Source organism: Amblyraja radiata, chromosome 1 (assembly GCF_010909765.2).
Source record: "Amblyraja radiata isolate CabotCenter1 chromosome 1, sAmbRad1.1.pri, whole genome shotgun sequence".
In the NCBI taxonomy this organism is placed as follows: domain Eukaryota; kingdom Metazoa; phylum Chordata; class Chondrichthyes; order Rajiformes; family Rajidae; genus Amblyraja; species Amblyraja radiata.
In genome coordinates this window covers 68,756,017-68,774,685 of record NC_045956.1, presented here as the reverse complement: position 1 = coordinate 68,774,685, position 18,669 = coordinate 68,756,017, and the positions used below count along the sequence as shown (strand labels likewise).

The following is an 18,669-nucleotide window of genomic DNA, read 5'->3' as shown; positions in this document are numbered from 1 at the left end:
ACATACCATAAGACTCTGGCAAATATTTACTTGACCTAGATAAATATCATTGTCCTCACAGTTTCCTGCGGGCATTCAATGTTAACACACATACATCTTCTTCTTGTGTATGGTGTAAGGACAAATTGTTCTATTAGATCTAATTTGATTGTGCATGCTGGGTTGATTGCATTCATCGAAACAGGGCGGACCACATGAATGTTGCAATCTTCCACCCCATACACATGCATAACCAGAAAGGAAACAAAGTGCTTGTGTCCTTTTGTGAATTAACCAGCATCTACACTTCTTTGTTTCTACCTTACTGTAAATATGGTTTGGAACATTTCAGTATATATAAATTCGATTGCATAAAGAATCTTTTTTTTTTCTGTGTTATGGAACAGGAAAATAACCACCTGGAAATAAAAGTGATAACAACCATTTCTGGGTCACCTTGCATCTCTTCAGAAATTTGACTGGATACTTCCTGGAGTGATTCACCAGTGTGTGACAAACATAGTTTCTGTGTCAGTTGCACACAGAATGATATTGCTATCTCTGCGATGTTAGAGACTTACAAGGGAATCTTGGCTAAATTGCCTCCAAAACACCCTCATTGGGCACACACCAGGAAGTCAAGTGTGGATACTGCAGTGCTAAGGAAGTCCTATATCTACTTCAGTCCTTTGGCTTCCCCAAACCACCACATGCATGGCCCTTCCACCTACCTGGTGGAATAAAACTGGGTGAAAAAACGGTCTTACCTTCCACTACCTGCAACCTCCGGTAACCACCTTCAACTAGCATCGCAACCGGCTTCGACTAAAAAATTACCCATTTTTAAACGGCAAGCTATTTTTAGTCACAACCGGTTTTGAATTTTTTGAAATAATCGCCGGAACATAGATGAAGCTCGACTACGCGGAAACCACTTTCGACCATTAGGGAGAGTGACGAAAACCTCCGGGAACCTCCCGGAACCTCACGGAAACCTTGGGTGGGGCACAAGGTCTCCAGAGGTTTCCGTTCAGGCTTCCTAAGTGGGACATAAGTGTGTAAGATAGTGTTAGTGTACGGGACTCCTTGGTCAGCGCGGACTCGGTGGGCCGAAGGACCTGTTTCCACGCTGTATCTCTAAATTAAACTAAACTTTACGTATGCATTTGGTTGTTTGAGTCACTCCCTGAAGAAAAATGCAAAATAACAATAAGGAGCCATACAACTTTCAGAAATTCTGGGGGGATTTTTGGGGGTGTACCCTTCCGACCTTCATTAAAAATTGTTCCACTCTTACTGGAGTGCCATCTACAGCTGAGACATTATTTTAAAGCTACAAAATTATTTTTTTCCTCTTCTGTGGGATATGTGGTTAACCTCTATTATTACTTCTACTCGGGTTTTTCAACAAACTGCTCATTTGGGGATTTTCAAAGTACAGTTGCTTCTTCATGCAATTTAAATGTAAAATATTTCTATTGAATTTATTAAGATTTTCATTTTATTTCCTGATAAAGCAATTTTCCTCTTTGATTATTTAGACACATAATTTTTTATTTTATTATTTTTAGAGGAACTAAGTTACACCCTCAATATTCCTCTGCACATCAGTGCTGTTAAGGGTCTTGTCATTAACTGTATACCCTTTCCTTACATTGAAACTCCCAAAGTGCAACACCTCACACCTGCTCAGGTTAAACTCCATTTGCCAATTCACAACCTATTTCTGCAGCTGTTCTATATTCCACTGTATCTTCTGACAGCATTCCTCACTGTTTGCAACTCCTCCAATTTTGGTATTGTCAGCAAACTTATGCCCCTGTCCCACTTAGGAAACCGGAACGGAAAACTCTGGAGACTTTGCGCCCCACCCAAGGTTTCCGTGCGGTTCCCGGAGGTTTTTGTCAGTCTCCCTAATGGTCGAAAGTGGTTTCCGCTTCTTCTATGTTCCGGCGATTGTATTATTTCAAAAAATTCGAAACCGGCTGTGACTAAAAATAGGTTGCTGTTTTAAAAATCGGTAATTTTTTAGTCGAAGCCAGTTGCGATGCTAGCTGAAGGTGGTTGCCGGAGGTTGCAGGTGATTGCCGGAGGTTGCAGGTAGTGGAAGGTAAGTCCTTCCATTACCTGCAACCTCCAGAAACCACCTTCAACTAGCATTGATTTTTAGCATCAAAATTACCGATTTTTAAAACGGCAACCTATTTTTAGTCTCGGCCGGTTTTTAATTTTTGCTTCTTTGTTCTACAGATCTCGGGGCAGCGACTCCTCACGCGCTGAACCTTCTCCTCATAAGTTCTGCAGAACAAAGATTCTACAGCTCTGTTCCGCTATAGGATCACGCACTGAAACTTCTCAGCTCATGAAACTGTGGGTTTCCAGAGTCAGAAGCCGCTTCTCTCTCTCTCTCTCTTCATTTGGCAGCCCGGCTTTCGGTAGTGATTTAACTTACGATTTCATAAATGCACTCCTCTCTAAATTTGGTCAATTATTTCCCCAGATTTTGAATAAAGTTGTTCACAAAACTCACTTTTTAAAATACAATCGCCGCTTGCCAGCTGCTGACGTCACAATGCCCACGTGCCCACCAATCCAGGCTCACCTGCCTCCTGGCCCCGTCCCCCCCCCCCCGCCAATGTGGATTAAAGGCACAGAAAAATAGGGAAAGTTCTGCAGAACAAAGATTCTACAGCTCCGTTCCGCTATAGGATCTTTGTTCTGCAGTCTCGGGGCAGTGGTGCCTCACGCGCTGAACCTTCTCATCACTGTCGGTGCAGCTCGTGAAGCCCCGCCCGCCTGTGCGCTCATTCCAGCTGTGGGTTTCCAGAGTCAGAAGCCACTTCTCTCTCTCTCCTCATTTGGCAGCCCGGCTCCCCTCCACCCATCCCCTATTCTCACCTCCTCCCCTCTCCTTCCTCCCTCTCTCCCCTCTCCTCTCTACCGAAGGTCCTATACCGCTATATCTTTGCTCTCTACCCGTCACAGGGGATGTCTTTGCTCTCTACCCGTCACTTTGCTCTCTACCCGTCTGCCGTATATCAAGGGGGGTGGTTAGTGTGTGTGTGGAGGTGGTTAGTGTGAATGTGCAGGGGGGTAGTTAGTGTGTGTGACACCGCATGCTCCCCCCACCAGCTCACCCCCCTCCCCCGCAACCACACATTGGGGGAACAGACCCAACGGGTCTGCACTTGGTCTAGTAAAAATTAAAGATGAACAATGAACGCTGACTTGGATATTGATAAACAAAAGTTAATCATTCTGTCGGCGAGTTGAGGTTAGAGTAACTGGGCTTGATTTCAAAGTAGCATTTAGATGAATGTTCAGGAGTCTTGGTAAAGTTGATACAGTAATAATGGAAATTAAGGGGAAATTTCTCCACTTCCTGGCCTTGCCTCGTGCAAAGGAAGTTAATTGTGGCTGTTGGTAATTCAGCCATCTCAGCCCCAATCAACAAATGGAAAACTGAAACATAAATTAGAAGAAAATAACAAACATAGGAACAGGAGTCCCACGTGGGACATCTGTCCTCAGTAAAATCAAAGCTGATCTTCAACTTCAGTAAACCTTTACTATTCTCACCCTTTACGCATTGGCTGCTTTAATGTCTAAATGTCTATAGATCCCCATAGAGAATTCATTATGCTCTGTGTGAGGAATTTATTTTCATCTTGGTAATGAATGGTTATCCCCTTCGCTTTGAGTCTTGTCCCTTGTTCACCGCAACTTGGGGAAATACCATTCTTGGATCTTCCCCATCAACCTCATTAAAAATGATATATGTTTCAATATTAGTCCAGCCAACATATTTATTCCTCGCAGGAAAATACCCCTATCAATCTGATGGACCTTTGTTCGTGTAGATTCACCATATTAGTCTACAGTTTGGCAGAAAGTCGACAAACCTGAACCTGAATCTGCACCCCAGAGATTTGAAATGTCATACAATTAGTGGGTCCATTGGTTATCATCTTCCATTATTCTAAATGGCTCTTACAGATTTGATGCCAGCAAATGTGAAACCATTATTTAAAGAGAGAGAGAAAATAGGGAACTCCCAATCAGTTAGCCTAACGTGAGTAGCAGAGAAAATGCGGGAATAATGAAGAATGGAGAAAACAGCACCATAGGATTGTGTGATAGCATGTATCTATATAGTGAAACTCATGTGTAGCTAATCCCATAGAGTTCTTTGAATATGATGAGTGGAATGAATAAGGGGGAACCTGTGAATGTAGGGCGTTCACATTTTCAGAAGGCTTTTGCTAAAGTTCCATGCAAGAAATTTGACAACAATTTCATACCACATGGATTTAAGAATAATTAGAATTGGTAATCAAACAGAAAGCAAAGAGGGAGAAGTTATATATCTTAGGTTGGCAGACTATGGTTAGTCCAATCCATCACATTTGGTGCTTGGATCCCATTTTTCAATTAGCATCAATAATTTAGCAGATGGAAGAAAATATTATTTTTCCAAATTTGCTGATGATACCAAACTAGGTGGTAATGTAAGTAGGAAGACAAAGGCTTTTAGGGGATTGAGATAGTTACAGAGTGTGTGGGAGCATGGCCGATGGATATAATATGGAAACATGCGAGGTCATCAACTTCAATAGCCATATCTAAAAGTAGGGCATTGTTAAATGCTGTCAGTTAATGTTCAGGGAGATTGAGGTGTCCTTCCACACAAATCACTGAAAGGTAACATGTAGGTAGAAAAAATTAATTGGGAATTGGAAATGTTACGTTAACCTTTATAAAGACATAATTTGAGTGCAGCCCTAATCTTGTTCCGAACTCTTGCATTCTTATCCATACTAAGAAAATATAGAACATAGAACACTACAGCACAGGAACAGGCCTTTTGGCCCACAGTGTTTGTTCTGAACATGATGCCAAGTTAAACGGATCTCCTCTCCCTTCAGGTGTTCCATATCCCTCCATCTCCTGTAAATTCATGTACCTAATATACAATGTTATGTGAATCCTGCCATGAATCAGGACATTGTATGGATTGAGTGTGAAGACAATACAACAGTGATCGGGCTGATCACCAACGGTGATGAAACAAACTACAAAGCGGAGGTGCAGAACCTGGCTGTATGGTGCGCACGTAACAACTTGTCCCTAAACACCTCCAAGACCAAGGAGCTGATTATCGACTTCAGGAGGATACATAATGGGGAATACGCCCCAATCTCTATCAACGGGGACAGTGTGGAGAGAGTGTCCAGCTTTAAGTTTCTGGGCACACACATTTCAGAGGACCTCACATGGTCCACCAACACCGCTGCACTGGTCAACAAGGCACAGCAACGACTGTTCTTCCTGAAAACATTGAAGAAGACTGGGCTGGCCTAACAGCTGCTGACAACTTTCTACCACAGCACCACAGAGAGCATACTAACATATGGCATCTCTGTGTGGTATCTCAGCTGCATGGAGGCGGAGAGGAGAGCTCTTCAGCGCGTCGTCCACAGAGCGCAAAAGATTATTGGGACACAGCTACCTGCCTTGGAGGGCATCTACTACACACGGTGCCTCAGGAAGGCCGTCAGCATCCATAAAGACTCCTCACACCCTTGTAATAGACTGTTCGAACTTCTACCTTCTGGCAGACATTACAAGGCCTTCTACGCCCGCACCTCCAGACTCAGGAACAGCTTCATCCCCAGAGCTATCGCTGCTCTGAACCGGCCCTGCTGAGTGTCCCCCTCTCCCATGAACTGTCTCCCTCAGATGGTCACATCGCACATCGACCCGGCACAGTCCTATTTGCACTTTAGACTGTTTTACTGTTTTACTGTTCTTTTTATAAATCATGTTTCTCGGGGTATCTAAATTTCATTAGTTGTTTAAGTTATGACATCGGATGGAAGCTACATAACAAATCTCGTTGCACCTATGTGCAAAAACAATAAAATATATTATTATTATTATTATTATATTAACTGAACAGTGGTGCAACAGTGAATTTTTTTGCTGAGTAACTCCAACAACTCGAGTTCAATCCTGACCTCTGATGTAGAGTTTACAAATCTTCACTGCGATTGCATGGGTTTCCCCTAGTGCTCCTCCCACATCTCAAAGATCTACTGGCAGGATAATCGGTTAATGTAAAATCGCATCTACTATCGGTAGTAGGCAGAAGAAAGGGGCGATTTCTTGGGTAAATGAGAGAATAATTTAAAAGGAAATACTTGCGAAATGGGGCTGATATGAATTTTCACAGTCATTGATTCGATGGGCCTTATGGTTTACTTCGCTTTCACGAGAAACATAAGAATTAACATGACTCCTTCACCATTCAAATTTTTTGAAGATGAGATTTCAAAAGTTAAGAAGTAGATAAACTAAAAATGAACTTTCTGCATCCATTCTTGATAATTTGATATTAACTACTAAGAAGGAGATTAGAATACAGAAATTGTGTGGCAGTGAATTTGACACTTTTCACAACGCTGCAAGAAAATAGTCTGATTGCGGAGATGAATGTATTCATTTTGTCACAGTGATTATGTGCTCTCTGCACAGCTTCCCAGGTAGATTCAATTCATAGCATTAAGTGTATAGAAACAGACCAACCTGTAGTCTATACTGTAGGACACATGTAGGATAGACTAGGTCAGCGTATTGGTTTCCTTTAGTCAGATATATATTTTCAAAAATCGAGTAATTCCTTGGCTTTTGTTACTGCGGACAGCTTATTTAAAAAAAAATCTATTTATTTCATAATGTGCATTTAAATTGCCCGGCTGCTGTGGTGGCACTTGAATTCACCTCAATTAATGAATGCTCTGCAACTCTGACTGCCAGTTCAGTAATTCAACAGCTATACTACCTTGCACATGGTTGAGGGAGCTCAGTGCTGCCTAAAAAAGCTACTAACTGGATGAAACTAAAAATGCTGGTTTCAGTTTCACCCCAGCCTTTTGCCCAGCAAAACATCTCTCATAACCCCATGATGTGGTCTCACTACCCCTGTGCTCATTCCCCACTTTGAGTGGGCATGCATCATGGACTCCTGGGATCTGCCTTATTGACTGTCATCAGGTCGCACTTCCATGATTCAATAGAGGTTTATTGTCACATGTACGTAGGTGCAGTGAAATTCTTTGGTTTTGCACACAGCCTGGTAAAATCATACCGCAGGCCTCACATAGGCAGTACGCAAAGAATCGCCACGTTTCACATAACTCCACCGCAATGAAATGCTTCGAGAGGTTGGTGATGACACCAATCAACTCCTATCTCACAAAGGCCCAGATCTGCCTCAATTTGCTTATGGCCACAATAGACCAGAAGAAAAACACTATAGTTATTACTGACCTCACATAAGCAGGGCCGGCCTTAGGAGGTGCGGGGCCCAATTGGGAAAAATTTTCATAGAAATATAAATAAATAATTATAAATGAGTCACGTGTCGTGAGTAATATGACAGTCAGTCGGCATTAAAGAAAATCTTAAACCGCACATGCGCAGATTGTTCTCTCCGTAAAAATAAAAATAAAAATAAATAAAGTAACAATTCAATTTTCCCACGGCTTCCAAGTCTCCTTTCTGAATTACTGAATGGGTGGGGGGTGGAGGGTGACGGCAGGTGGAAAGATGGTGGGAAAAACAGGAGCACACCGGGACAAGTTGAATCAGTTGTCATCTTATTGAATGACAATACTAGTTCAACTTATCAAGGGACCAATTCGGAGGAGAGTTCCTTTCACAGCGTGTGGGGAGTCTAGCCAGGGGTAAAGTTGCGGGGAGGGCGGGAGCGTTGAGAAGGAGGGGGTCGGGTTCATGCCAGTAACTCACTCCCTCACTGCTGCCGCGGCGCTCCGGTCGTGGAGCTACCGCATTGTGGCCGGGGAGGGAAGCAGCTCACGTGGCTACGAGCGGCCGCCATCACCGGACAGCAGAACTGACTACCATCTCGGCGCCTTCTGCCGACCCGCTCACCTCTGGCAGTGCTCTCCATCTGAATAGTGAGGGGACCAGCTCAAGAACAAAGATCATAGAGCGGAGCGGATCAGCGGGTGATGGATAACATCACAGCGGGCGGTGGAGATTACTCCTGTGTCAGCGCAAACAAGGGATCTATTGACGTTACTCGCACTGACATATGGAGTAAGCTCCACCATCCGCTGTCCTCTTATCCATCGCCTGCTGACCCGCTATTGAGCTGGATGACCCCGACTCCCTCCTTCTCAACCCTCCTGCCCTCCCCGCAACTTTACCCCTGGACAGACTACCCACACGCTCTGAAAGAAACTCCCCCCTCAGCAGCGCTGTCCTTTTACAGCTGCTTCCCACTTTAAAGCCGCTTCCCATCAGCTGCTAGCAATGAGGGATAGACTTGGCTATCCCTCAGTACAGCAACATCATTCTTGATGTTGCTTACTGAAGGATAACGAAGTCTATCTTTCTTGTCTAACAACCTAAGCTTCGGCCTCCAAAATACAGATACATTTTCTAGCAATGTTACAAAATTTTGAGATTTAAAAAATCAAGTCTGCAATTAATCCCATCAGATAAAGCATAAAAAGAAGTTTAATTTGACACCTAATTCACTTTCATATCTTCAGTATTTAAAAAGGCTCCCTTCCCCTCATTCCCTCCCTCTCCCCTCATTCACACTTCTTTCCTCCTCATTCATTCCCTCACTTCCATCCTTCCCAACCTCCAACTCACCCCCTCCCCCATTTTTGCCCTAGCTCTAATGCACCTTTCTCCTTTTCTGCTTCGGCCTTCTTTGCCTTGGCTATACCCCTCTTCTTACTGCCACTCAAATATGTTCTGCCGATGTCCCTTAAGGGCCTGTCCCATGAGCATGCGACTGCATGCGGCAAGCTCGACCTAACGTGGTCGTTTGAGCCGTACGGCCTCGCGGGGCTGGTCCCACTTCGATCGCCGGAACCGTATGGAGTTGTGCGGAGCTGGTCCTGACATCGCGCGGGGCTCCGAAAAACGTAACAAATCAAAACTCGTGGTAAGCACGTAGAATGAACGTAGCGGGTACGTCGGAGCTCGGGACGTTTCTTAGCGCGAATGGCAGGTACTCGGGAAACGTGGTTACTCGTGAAGATTTTTCAACATGTTGAAAAATGTCCACGAATAAAATATACTTGGGATGTAAAAATTCGATACTTTTTAACACATAGTCATACCGTAGTAGCTCGTGAGTTTACCGTAGTAGGACCTGGTGTCCTATATCACTAATGTATGCTCATGATGGAAATAAAAATACTCAGTATATTCATTACCTTTGAACTGTAGTTTTATGTAAACCTCCCATAATTTCTGAGTTCCATTTCACAATATCTATCAAACATACAGAATGTTGCAAGGTAATATTTTGCCCAAACTTAGTTCTATCTTTCTATCTCAATAAATATCACCAAATATGCCATTGTTTCAGCCACATTATGACAATATGTAGAATGTAGGTTATTTGTTATCAGTCATCCCCTTCCAGAAACAACAGTTTCGGAGGAGGAGCCATCTTGGAGGAACGGCTGCTAACCTGCAGCCGTCCGTTAAACTCGCTTTTTAAAAAGTTTTTTTTAGTTAGTCCTAGTCTCGTCCGTTTGGAGAAATTGACTTTTTAATGTGGGGGGTAGGGGGCAATTTTATTTCTAGGTCCCTACCTGGTCGGTGAGGCAGCTTTTTCTCCGGGCTGCCCGTCGACCCGCCCTCGCGGCCTACCAGCGGGCTTGGAGCTCCGTTTCCTGGCGGGGACCGCCCAGCACTTCGGCCTCGGTGGCGGCACAGCGCTGGAGCGCTATTGTGGAGCGGAGCGGGCGATGCCTTGCCTGGGTCGCCGCGCTGGATCGACGCGCTGGAGCTCCGGTGAGCTGGACCACCGAGAGCAACACCTCCGGGCTGCGGGTCTGTGGAGCGGAGCGGGTGGCGCCGATTTCAACATCGGGAGCCTGGGAGCTCCAAACCGGCGCGGCCTTGTCGGCTCCGGAAGCCGCGGTCTACAACTTAGGAGCGGCCGTTCCAGGTGGCCCAGCCGATGAGAGGACTCTCCCGACGCCGGGGCAAGACCACCCGGTGAGAACGGCCAGGAACATCGGGCCTCCGTAGAGGCAACTGCGGTGGCAGGCCTGACTTTGGGTGAACTTGGGGCTGGGGACTTGACATTGTGCCTTCCCCCACAGTGGTATCCATTGTGGGGGGATGATTTTCTGTCTCTACGTAATCCTGTTAGTCTTTGTCCAAGATGGCTGCCGTGAAGGGAGAGTGGCCGCTGGCGCGCTTTAGCTGCCGCTGCTCTCTCTTCACATTGTGCTTTTGATTTTCTGTTTTTGGACTGAATTCTGTTTTTAGTTTGTGTCTCTGTGATGTCTTTATTATTTATTTTACTCTGATTATATGTTTATATTCCTGTTAATCTATGTAAGGTGTCCTTGAGATGTCTGAAAGGCGCCCAACAAATAAAATTTATTATTATTATTATTATAGCAGTACTTAAAGAAGAACATTTGTCTTACTAATTTACGAGCATGTACCATACATAGTCCATTGATCCATATCCAGCAAAATGTTGTAATAATTGCATAAAAGGTATTATTGTCTAAGAAATTTGGTGTGGAATGATAATCCATCTCAGTACTTATTTAGGCAAGTCCCAAGGTATAGATACTTTCCCCCCAATCCCCCTCGGCCAATCTTCATTGAATCTACCATTTGACCAATCTTTTACTCAGCTGCTGTAATGTTTCCTTCCTATCAAAATCTCTGTGTAGCATCTCTGTCCCTATCTTCAAATTCCTACTTTGAAATAAAATACAACTTTCGACTTCGCAGCAGGATCGTTATATAAATGCAAATATATGGAATTTTAACCTAGCATCCCCTTCCCCCCCTTACCACCACTTAAGCGGCCTTTTCACGGGGCGAGTTGACGCAAGATGTCACCAGAGTGAAGAGGTCGTGGTCCAGCACGAGTCTCGCACGATATAACGGCAGTAGATAAAGAGTTCCCACGGTACTCGGCATTTCTGCTATTTGCGCGAGCGACTTGTCCGTTTCCCGACCTTTCCCGTTAAATCTTGAATGAACATCGTGAACTACACGTGACACAAATGATGTAACTTTTTTTTTCACACACTATATATATCCTCCCTTGGTTGAATTGGCTCATTTGGAGACATATTTTACTGTGTATGTGGGAGACACAGATGGACTGAGCACAGTACCTCGGTCTTACTGTGTGTGGGAGAGGGGGAGAAAGAGACGTACACTCACAGAGGCAGAGTCTCTCAGCCTGTGTAAGAGGGAGGGAGAGAGAGAGAGAGGCACACACAAGGTGGATGTGAAATCTCACCTGCCTGTTTCAGTGACAGACACCCGCCGTCAGTAAATGAAGACACCCCCATCTGTCTCCCCCTCCTCTCCCTCGACTCCCCCACCTTTCTCTCCCAACTCCAGTCCCGTCCCGACCCCCTGGGAAACTGAATAGAGCAACAGTCAACTGCTGCCTGTGCGCTGATATGACAATAAAGGCTACTTTACTTTACTGAGTTAAAGAGTTCCCACGGTAGACTGTAAAACTGGGACCCTGGTTCTGGACTCCCCCAACACCGGAACCCTTCTTCAGACAGCCTAATCGGAATTGAGTCTGAAGATGTGTCTCGTCCCGAAACATCAGCTTTTTTGCTCCAGAGATGCTGCTTGACTCGCTGAGTTACTCCAGCTTTTTGTGTCTGTCTTCGGTTTAAACCAGCATGTACAGTTCACTCCTTACACGGGTCTCTGTACAACATTGATTGGTAGCGTTCCGGACCCCTGGACCCGAGGACTCCGACCTGTATCTCTCAAAGAAGTACATGTGAAAAATTTCTCACGGACCATAAAAATGCGTAACCTTTCAGTAAAGTCCCTTTTAAAGTCCCTTTTAAAGATTATAGTTATTTTCTTGAATCTCATTACCATAACTCATGAATAAGTTGATGTCCATATGCGGATGCAAATCTTTATTTTTATTTATTTTTTAAATTCAATCCACATAAGATAATTTTTACTCACCTTCTGTCCCCTCTGTCCAGCTTCCGGGTTCACCGTTCGCAGGAGTTCCCACGGTACCCGCAAGAGTTATTACGGATATCGCACTGGCCACTACGTCCATATAATGTTGCAATACTCAACCACAAGTGTACAAGTCACTCTTGGAGAAATTCAAACTTTCTTGAATTTTCTCCCGAGTGACCAAGTTACACGATGACCTGCCGTTAGCGCTACGGTGGTCCACGGTGGTCCACGAATGCCGTACTGTTATCGCACGAGGTTCCCACGATGTTAAACTCCGGTTAACTCTTGCGTCAAGTCGCCCCGTGAAAAGGCCGCTTAAAGAAGCGTAACTTGAAGCGTTTGCATTTGGAGAAGTTCGATACGGACCAGGAATGAAAATTAATAGCTATGAATCGATTAACAGCGAGCTACGAGGTTAGATTGAAACACCTGTCAGAGGGCTAAAAAACAATCCTAAGTTGACAGCGTATTGTTTTAAGTGAGCATTTTGCAGCGACCTCACCTTATATTCTGGTTAAATATTCTTTCCACTGAAATCTCCTAATTCACTTTGAAATTATATTCATTTATAACCGTTTGTAACATCAGTAACCACCTTAATGTTCATGCATTTAGTACCGGGTATGCTTGAAACAATTTATTGTAATGTACTGTATCTTTTTTTTAAAACTACATCAACCAGGTGTGAAAATTACACTGAATCAAACGATGATTGAAAATGCGTGGGAATCGACTAATCGCGTTCCTGCTGAGAAATATTTAAGTTGAAAGTCGTATTTTATTTCAAAGTGGGAATTTGAAGATAGGGACACAGATGCTACACTGAGATTTTAAACTCGGGAGAGCCTTGGGTGAACTCGCACAGTGGGACAGGGCTGAGGCAGCATCTATGGAGCGAAGGAAATAGCCAAAGTTTCAGGCCGGGTCTGAAGAATGGTTTCGACCCGAAACGTTGCATATTTCCTTCGCTCCATAGATGCTGCCTCACCCGCTGAGTTTCTCCAGCATTTTTGTCTACCGCAAAACGTCAATGATTCTGGGAATGACGAGAGAGCTAGAGAGACAAGATGGGGAGTGGGAGAGAGAGAGAGCACGTGAGAGAGAGAGGGAGGGAGAGAGCAAAAGACAGAGAGACACAACGTGGGTCGGTAGGTAAATTGAATGACTAACCTGCTGCATACCAAGAAGCTCACCAAGAAGAAGTCCTCAATCATGATTGTGAGTTTTACGAAATTCTCAATGTGTCATAAATGCATCGATCTACATTCCTCAGTACATTTAATTGTGTTTTGAACAAGTGTTAATGACGCCGTGTGAATTGTATTCAAAGGAACGCAGCATCATTAATACTTGTTCAAAACACAATTACATTTACTGAGGGATGTGGATCGATGCATTGATGACACATTGTATAACTACTTGTTAACTACTGGCTGTTAACAAGTGCTAAAGTAGTAGTTAACAAATTGTTTGTGTCTGATGGCTGTGCAGCGGTTGTTATCCATGTTCGTTTTGTAAACAAATCCGTATGGCGAATGTTTAAAAAAAAATCTTTATTTAACAAAGCGAATTTGTATTTCCATATGAAATACGGAAAATTAACGCAGGGCCCCCCTTGGGCGCAGGGCCCAATTGGGAGAAATCGGTCCAATCGGCTTAAGGCCGGCCCTGCTCATAAGGAATGTGCTTCCACCAAGACGATCCGAGTGTTTCGAGAAGCCTGCAATCTACTGTGGACCAAATCTTGGACAATCAAATCTGATTTTACAGGTCATATAGAAAGTAAGGGTATGACCTCAATAAGCCATTCGAAAAGCGATGAGACAATTTCAGTCTAAACTGGAAGATCATATAGGCGTTCAGCAGCTGTGGCAGGGCTTGCACAACATCACTTCTTTCATCATCGTTGAAACATTAGCGACGCAGTGGTGCTGGTTTCCGACGGGCACGATGACGGACACACCACACATCTCTGTCCTCCATGTAGTTGGCAGGCTCCTCTTTTGTCTCTACCCATGCGTCCTCCGTCAACGTCTTCAGCATCGTCTTGATTGGCCGTCCTGGGTCACGTCTTCAATAGGTGGGTTCACACAGCACAACCCTGTTTGCTGGCATTTCTGGGTGGCGGTGGCAGTGACCAGCGACCCTCCTCCTTCTCGCCCTGATCTTCTTGGTCAGAGGTGGATTCTCCCCATAGAGCAGGGATGTGGTCCCTCCAAGTGACATTTTCTGAATATTCGGGTGTAGGTACCATCGAGAGACCTGGACAGTGCTCGAGTGAGAGTCCATGCCTCACACCCATACTTCTGACAAGGCAAATTAAAGTAGTTCATGTAACTATGTAAATCAAGAACCTCATGTAACAGTGAGGATTCACTCCCAGACAACATCAGTATGGCCTTAGTATGGACCTGGACCCAGTACATTATGCCTATCGCCACAGAAGTTCAACAGGGAGTGTTCTTTGTCATTCATTGACTACAGCTTAGCATTCAACACCATAATTCCCTCCAAACTTAAAAACAGACTTGGGGAACTGGGTCTCTCATCGTTCCTATGTAATTGGATCCTCAACTTCCTCATCGCAGGCCACAATCAGTATGAATTAGCAACAACACTTCCTCCTTGCTACCCATTAATACAAGGCCATGGGCTCCATCTCCTGCTCTACATTCTCAATACCCATGACTGTGTAGCTAGATAGGCTATCTTCAAATTTGCTGATGACTCCATCGTTCTTGGATGAATAACAGATAAAGATGAGTCAGAGTACAGGACGGAGATTGAAAATCAGTATGAATGGTGCCAGAACAGTTATCTTGCTCTCAGTGTTAGCAAGACCATTTTTTGTATGACTGTAAGGGAAAAATAATTTTGTTATCTCTTCATTGAAGACAGTGACAATAAATTAAATCAAATCAAATCAAATCAAGACCAAAGAGCTAATGCCTCTACGCCTCCACTTCCATAGAAGGCTTAGGAGGTTTGGCATGTCCCCTACAACTCTCACCAACTTCTACAGATGCGCCGTAGAAAACATTTTATCAGGATGCATCACAGCTTGGTTTGGGAACAGTTCCTTCCAAGACCGCAAGAAATTGCAACAAATTGTGGACGCAGCCCAGACCATCACACAAACCAACCTTCCTTCTATTGACTCCATTTATACCTCACACTGCCTCGGCAAGGCCAGCAGCATAATCAAGAATGAGTCGCACCCTGGCTACTCCCTCTTCTCCCTCTCCCGTCAGGCAAAATGTATAGAAGTGTGAAAACGCACGCCACCAGATTCGGAGACAGTTTCTTCCCAGCTGTTATTAGGCAACTGTTTTTCATTGTTCCTCAGTACACATGACAATAAATTAAGCTGAAACTGAAACTGAAACTAAAGGGCCTGTCTCACTTGGCGATTTTTTTCGGTGACTGCCGGCATCATTGACTGATGTATTAAGTCACAGAAAAAGTCGCGGCGTGATGCAGGGTGACGCAGCGGTGACGCGGCGTGATTAGGCGTGATTAGGCGTGATGACGTATTGACGCGCGATGTTTCCTCAAGTGTCGCAACGTTTTTTTTATCGCCTTTGGATTTTGAAATGTTCAAAATCTTTCGGTGACCTTGATACATCAGTCAATGACGCCGGCAGTCGCCAAAAAAATCGGCAAGTGGGACAGGCCCTTAATTATTGACTTCAGGAGGGGAAAACCAGGAATCACGATGTATCCAAGAGAGAGTTAATGCCCCTGTCCCACTTGTGGTTTTGAAGGGCTGAATGGCCTACTCCTGCATCTATTTTCTATGTTTCAATATGATCATGGCTGATCATCAAAAATCAGTACCCGATATCCCTTGATTCCGTTAGCCCTAAGAGTTATATCTAATGCCCCTGTCCCACTTAGGAAACCTGAACGGAAACCACTGGAGACTTTGCGCCCCACCCAAGGTTTCCGTGCGGTTCCCGGAGGTTGCAGGTGGTTGCCGGAGGTTGCAGGTAGTGGAAGCAGGTAGGGAGACTGACAAAAACCTCTGGGAACCTCCGGGAACCGCACGGAAACCTTGGGTGGGGCGCAAAGTCTCCAGAGGTTTCCGTTCAGGTTTCCTAAGTGGGACAGGGGCATTAGATATAACTCTTAGGGCTAACGGAATCAAGGGATATCGGCTACTGATTTTTGATGATCAGCCATGATCATATTGAAACATAGAAAATAGGTGCAGGAGTAGGCCATTCAGCCCTTCAAAACCACATCGCCATTCAATATGATCATGGCTGATCATCCAAAATCAGTTCCCAGTTCCTGCTTCCTCCCTATATCTCTTTATTCCATTAGCCCTAAGAGCTATATCTAACTCTCTCTTGAAAACATCCAGTGAATTGGCCTCCACTGCCTTCTGTGGCAGAGAATTCCACAGATTCACAACTCTCTGGGTGAAAAAGATTTTCCTCATCTCAGTCCAAAATAGCCTACCCCTTATTCGTAATTAATCTCATTGAATTGTGGTGCTGGTTCGAAGGGCCGAATGGCCTATTTGCAATGTTTCTTGGTTTCTATAAAATCCATAAACCTGCCTTCATTATAAGGACAGGTGTGGGGAGAGTCAACTTTCGAGTTCCTGGGCTTGCTTATCTCTAATGACCTATCCCGAGCTCAGCACATTGATGCAACGGGAAAGAAAACTCATCAACACCTCTACTTCATAAGAAGATTGAGGAGATTTGGCATGTTGACAAATACTCTGTTATGCTTTTACAGGTGTACGATTGAGAGTCTACTGACTGGTTGCTGCATGACTTGGTTCGGCAACCCGAATGCCCAGAAACAAAGACGTTTACAGAGAGCGTTGGATATGCCTGATCCATCAGAGGGACCTGACCTCCCCATCATCGAAGGGATCTATAGGAGACGCTGCCTCAAAAAGGCCTACAATACCATCAAAGATGCACACCGCCCAGATCGCACTCTCATTTTGCTGCAACCATGGGGAAGATGGTTCAGGAACCTGAAAACCTTGACCATCAGGTTCAAGAACAGCTTTTCCCCAGTAACATTGGGCTTTTGAACACAACATAACACTAACCTCAGTAACTATGATCTTTTATGGACTGGGAATGGTTGCACTGTGGATTTTGGTTTGCACTATTATAGTTATCTTGTATTATAGTTATTAATTTATTGTATTATTAATTATTATATATTTATCAGCACATTGTTGAGTTGCTGTTAAACTGCACTCTGTAAGAATTTCATTGTTCTGTTGCTGTACAATGACAATTAAACACTCTTATAACAAATGCAAAGCACTTTGGCCAACGAGAGTTGTTTTTTTAAATGTGCTATATAAATAAATGTGACTTGACTTGACTTGACTCTTGACTGTTAACTTGACACTTCAAGGTCAACAGCAGATGCTATCTCACTGGCTCTCCAGTTTAGTTTACTTTATTTTACTTTAGTTTAGAGATACAGCAAGGAAACAGGCCCACTGTGCCTACACCGACCATCGACCACCCATTCACACCAGTTCTATGTTATCCCACTTATACAACCACACCCTATCCACCAAGGGCAATTTACAGAGGCTAATTAATCTACAAACCTGCACATCTTTGAGATGTGGGAGGAAACCGGAGCACCTGGGGTAAACACACGCGGTCACACATGCAAACCCCACACAGACAGCACCCAGAGTCAGGATCAAATCCATCTCTGGCCCTGTGAGGCAGCAGCTCTACCAGCTGCACCAGTGTGCCGCCCTGTGGTCTGGACTATCTGGATAATAGAGAAACACATGCATCTTGTCACTGTCCATCGACCACAGCTCAGCAGTAAACACTATCATCCTCGCCAAACTCATCCCCAAGCACCAAGGCCTGGGCCTCTGTACCTCCCTTTCCAACTGGATTCTTGACTTCCTCATCTAATTGGTGTGGATCTGTTACAACCATTCCTCTTCACTGACCATCAGCACGTGTGGACATCAGTGCTACATGTGTAGCTCCCTGCTCTACTTTCTTTACACTCATGACTGTGTGGCTAACCACAGCTCCTATGCCAACTATAAATTCACTGAGGACACCGTTGTGGTTAGCCGATTAATGAGTGGTGATGAGTCAGCCTACAGGAGCGAGGGGGAATACCTGGTTGGGCGGTGTCCCAATGACCAGCTCTACCGAGACCAAATAACTAATCATTAACTTCAGCAAAGGAAATTCAGGGGGCTACACATCCATTTTCATTGGTAGGTCAGCAGTGGAGAGAGTTAACAGGTTCAAACCCTGAATATTCAGTTCCCAGTCCCGATCCTCGTACAGCCATGTCTCTGTAATTCCCCACAATTTCGAATCTCTTACCTCGACGGAGATGCAATTTTTTTCCGTATCTTATCTCCGTCCGCACTGCAGCCTAAAGTCGAAGAGTTGGCGGCCTTTGCTGGACGCGGGGGCTTCGACCGCCGACTGAGGGAGCTTTGATCGCCCCGCCTGCGGATGGTTCGACTGCCCGACTGCGGGAGAGAAATGAGGAAGAAGATTGGACTTTATTGCCTTCCATCACAGTGGGGAACGTGGGGAATCCGCAGTGGTGGATGTTTATGTTAACTTTTATGTAGCTGTGTGTCTTGTTGTTTTTTTTTAGTATGGCTATATGGTAATTCGAATTTCACTG

The 18,669-nt window shown here is 44.6% G+C and overlaps 1 long non-coding RNA gene across 1 annotated transcript; it reads left to right on the top strand.

The window, feature by feature from the left end:
* The first annotated feature begins 464 nt into the window (after window positions 1–464).
* Window positions 465–17,918, top strand: LOC116972281. Its single transcript, XR_004411769.1, has 3 exons — window positions 465–474; window positions 618–623; window positions 17,875–17,918. It is a non-coding gene; the product is annotated as an uncharacterized LOC116972281 (long non-coding RNA).
* The last annotated feature ends 751 nt before the right edge of the window (window positions 17,919–18,669 follow it).